Here is a 5,126-nt window from a genome sequence, read left to right on the forward strand (position 1 = left end):
TTAATAAAACCACAGTCTCCTACAGCAACTCGAAAGCTTCATCTTTTTCCAAATGTAATACTTTTCCCCCCCAAAATTAAATCACTCTTCACATAGCAGTGGAGAGTCTTTTGTCTATAGAAACAGTGAAATAGAGAATACAAACCACACATCTTCCTGCAATACAATTATTCCATCAGGAAATGTAGCGGCGGGAGCCACTCCTGTCGTTTAACGAGGCCCGCTGACTGAGTCTGGCTTTAGTCACCGGCCAAATGACAGCATATTTAGTGTCATCACCCATCAAGCATCTGTCACTCGGCCATGCCTCTTACCCTGATTGATGGGCACCCCCTGGTGTATAGAGAACAGCGAGCCATCCAACCGGCGTGTCACTATCTCTAGTTAATGATCCGCTCCAAGGCTTCCATGACTGAACAAAGAGCAGAAGTTTAGCTGCATGTTTGTGCACCAACAATTATAACGGATGCATTTTAAACACACATATACAGACACTCAGGGCAGGCGCATGGTTCATGCAAACAAATGGGTAAACAACCTAATATGATTATTGGTATTCATGGCACATTCTGGTGATGGTATTTATGTTGGTGTGCATAGTTTACTCCTATTATCCATGGCATCTAACTGTGAAAAGAGGGATTATATACACTTTGTGACAACAGCCCGAGCAAAACTTTTTTCCTTTTTTTCTCAGACAGAGGTGTATTGTGGCATTTTATCCTGGGATTAGACTGCTGCAATAAATCTAACAGCAAGATTCATGTATTTATTCATTTGTTTATTTTAAATAGAAATCCACCAGATGTTATGGGTATTTGGAATATACAATGAATGCACTTTTTATGTTCATTCTCAGGGAGGATTCTTTAACTGCTGTCATCGTTTCATTGTTAGATGCAGCAGGTTATGAAGATGGACCTCAACTGCAGCCACTCAGATCCAATAAGTTGTCCTTCTGTTTAAATGTTTATTGGCGGAGTAATCTGTTGCCGCGAGGCGGAGTCGGGGCTCGACATTATGCAGGCATTGGTGTTCACGCAAAAGTAATGTTCCCCTCTGATTGTTACACCCTGAAATGAAAGGACGCTGAGGGTTTTTCACCAGAAAACACAGAAATCTGTCTTCTGTCATCTGTAAAATGAGCTACAAGATCTACCCACTGGGTAAATCCTGTATCTGCAGAAGGAATACAGAGAGGGAACTCTCTGCTGCTTCTGGAATTAAAAACCAAACGAAACACATTCTGGGGGGTTTAGTCAAATCATATCTTCACATCATATGTAAAATAAGTAGTTTCATAACATCCCAACTGTGGATATTGCAGCCAACTAATAATCCTCACAGTACTCCTGTGGTATACCAATTGGATATTTGATTAAATGAAGGATAAAACAAAAAATAAATTGTAGAAAAGAGCTTTTCTTTCCCCCCATAAATTCCCTACAGATGATTCTCAAGAGAGCTGTCCTCCAGCAGGGTGCTGCTATTGAACATAAAGGTTCTCCCTGAGCTGTTCTCCACCTGTCAGGCTGTTTTTATGTCTGCTGGGGCAGAGGTGATCATGTTATAGTGATTGTGGGATTAAATGGATGGGGTAAAGGAAGCAGAGGAGCGATAGCGTTGACAGTCTGTCTTCCAGGTGACACAGTGACAGCTGCGTTGTTTGATGTATATTCTGAGGCTCAATTTAATTGGCAATTTATTTAGTCGTACCTGATGGCAACATGTTGATTAGTGAGAGCAAAACAACATCCCGACATCCATCTACTATACTCACTTTATCCAACTGGAGGTTGGATGATGTCGGGCTGGAGGCAATCCCAGCTGCATAAGGGCAAGCACACACACATTTACATCTCCGAACATTTTAGTGACACCAGTTAACCCAATAAGTCCTCAGACTGTGAGAGGTAACAGCAGACAATCTGCTAACACAAGGAGAACATGGAATATCTACACAGAAAGGCTGTCAACCTGTTTACCACCACACTACAAACAAACAAACAACATCCGGAAATCTAAAACCAGAATTATCTTTGACATTAAGTTATCGTTCTTAAAATACCTAATCGATAAATGACTATTCTTTAAACCTGAAGCATGTATAAACATATTTATCTTCTTCTGTTGTATTTCCACTTCTATTTAATTCATTTTCTGCAATCCTACTTTCAGTTTAAAAAAAACAAGACAACAACAAAAAGCCTACTCATGAGTAATTAAAATATAAATTGTTAATGTAATATAATTTGATCATTTGGGCTCATAGACTTTAAAACAAGAAAACATACTTCATTATATCACCTCAAAAGCATTACTGGGTGTTTTTGTTTCCTACAAGTGACCGAAAATAACTAAAATTTGAGTGTGTAATACGACAGTATATTTATAAGTGTAAAAGACTTGTGTGATTTTGATCATTTGGTGTAATTATCATTATCTTTATTATTTTTCCCATCAGAGCCTAGTTGATTATTGTTTCCTAAATTTCTTTTAAATTAATGCATACGTGTGGATGCTTAAAGCGCCGTTAGTTTTTGTCCCTCCACAATTCTGACTGAAGCAAGATTTGACTTTTCGCTGCTTTGGTCAGTCACGAATTTGGTCTTTTCTTTGCAACTGTTGGAAGGCATAAAGACGGCAGCCAGCCAATCACAGACCTGGACTGCCCGATCGCATTCCTGCCCTGACACACTCAGACAGTCCAGACATGCCCCCAGCAGTCAGAGATATTCAGAAGGCTACTGCAATTGATGTCCTCATTATTTTTTAATACATCACTTGAATACGTGATGATGTAAAAATTCAATAAGCAGTGTTAGGTACTCCTCTGGTCGTCATTTAGGCCTCACAGGGTGTGAGAAGAAATGAATTACACTGCTATTGGTCACGAAGATGCGTGATGAATATTTCATCAGGATGTCAGAGAATTCCAACAATTGCTGTTAATGATAAAGTGTGCCATCTGCCACAGCAACAGGTCATTGAAGGAATCCATCATAATCCGTTGTCACAGGTGTGAACGGCGAGTGATACAACGCAAACAGGCTGCAGCCAACACCCGAATGTCGCGGCAGTCTGCTCCCTGAAAACCAGCTGTAAGTTTAGGTGAGGAGCTCAGTCTGTTGCAGTCTGCTTTAATGTCTTTCAGCGCGTCAGAGTGGGGGGAAAAATGAATACGTTCGAGGACTTTGCGCTTTCAACACACTTTAATTGAACATAGTTTCCAACGGGAGGACATTAGAATCCTTCTCAAGCAGCATTAGACCTTTGCTTCACGTATAAACTGGAGCTCGGTGCAGACCGACCGGACCAAGGGCAAATTAGTGTCGGGGAAGTTGAACGAGCCAGAGCTTATGGTGAATGTGAATCCTGATAATGCCTTTTACCATCAAATATTCATGAATCACTGCGCATCCCAGTTCACGTTACGTGCCAGTGTCTAATTGCCAATTATACCTGCAGCTCACAGAGCATGATGGAAAGAAGATTGTAAGTAACAGATTATTTACAAAAGGCACGTTTTACAGCATTACCTGAAACCACTCATCTAATTAATCATATATATTTTTTAAAACATTCTAAAGCGCACGTTTTGTTGAAACTCCGTTGTTGGAAAATCAGAAAGAATGTGAGAAATTAAAGGGGGAAGTCGCATGTCCATCTAGATAAAGCACAGACAGCGAAGATTAAGAGACGTGTCCTCTGTGCTGACACCTTTACAGCCTGCTTTATGGCGGCCTAACAAGAACAACACACTTCTTTTGTTTGACAGAGGATGTCTCCTTTACAATGAAATACTAAAAGATAATTCACTGGTGTAGGAACAGTCTTTTCACCAGACCTTTTTTTTTTTTTTCCAATTTAATTTTAGACATTAAGCATGATTTATAAAACAAACAAATGAGTGGAGGGTGAAACTAACTAAGTGTTTTAAATACATCATTTTATTTATTTATTTATTTTTATTGCTTATGGATCCAACAGACATTAACAATAATATCTTTGGATGTGAAAAACATTCAGAAGTCTGGCATTCAACCAAGAATGGCTACCTTGGCATGAGACAAATGTGCAGTGTGAGAGTGTGGGTGTAATGTGATTCAAGCTCTGTGAGGAGGACTTCTACTCCCACACATGGAAAACCCTCATCTGAGACTCAGAGACTCACGATTCAGTCAATATCCCCATACTGATGTTTTCTTGTTTTCTGTGTCGCCCCTGTTTGACACTTGTTTGCTGTTGATGATTGAAGACAAACTGTCCCACAATATGATTTTATAATCTTGACTGGCTGTATGATTATAGATAGACTATACTGCTGGCCCCTCTCAAGGAATAGAGGAAAAAAGACTTGCCAGAGAAGTTTTAAATATTCTGGTCACATTCTCTGCAGTGCAAACTCATTGGCTCAGAAACCAAAATAATCTTTGGTCAATTATAAAAGCAATCAATAATCCCAAATGGATGTTTGACAGTAAGTTGTTTTGATGTAGGTGTCACTGATGAGATTTTTTTCTTGATTCTTTCTGCACTGTTAGTTTTATGGATTGCATTCCCCGTGTTTGGAAAACACTGTTCCAGTTTATTTATTATTAAAATGACCTGGGTTTTTTTTGTTTTTAAATAGGTATGAATCTCATTACAGGTGGCCAGGTAGACAACTTTCTAACATTTATCAGAAATGTGCAATATTATGAAGATGCAGTGCAGTGTTGGAATATCAAATAGGCGTACCTGAAAAGTGAAGGAGGAGGGCAGCGAGTGGAACTCGCTGCTCATCCTCCCGCACGCAGCGAGTGAGTGGAGCTTATTGGCTGTTGCGTGTTTTACAGCCATGATCATTACTCAGGAGACCAACGCTCACAAATCTAACCATGGCTCACTCTGTGACCATGGATTCTCAAGCCTTTTTAACAGCAGAGACTTTGGCTATAAATTAAATTAACCTAAACTATACGGTAGCAGACTTTCTGGACTGTCCTTTTTATTCCTTTTTTTTCTTTTTTCAACGACATGTCAATGTGATTTATCGAGTGAAATGGCTCACCTGCAGGACTCAGAGCTTCATATAAGTCAACTGTCAAACACAGAATAGAAATGTTTGCTCTCTCTCTCATTTG

This window comes from Lipophrys pholis, assembly GCF_963383615.2.
Source record: "Lipophrys pholis genome assembly, chromosome: 12".
NCBI classification, from domain to species: domain Eukaryota; kingdom Metazoa; phylum Chordata; class Actinopteri; order Blenniiformes; family Blenniidae; genus Lipophrys; species Lipophrys pholis.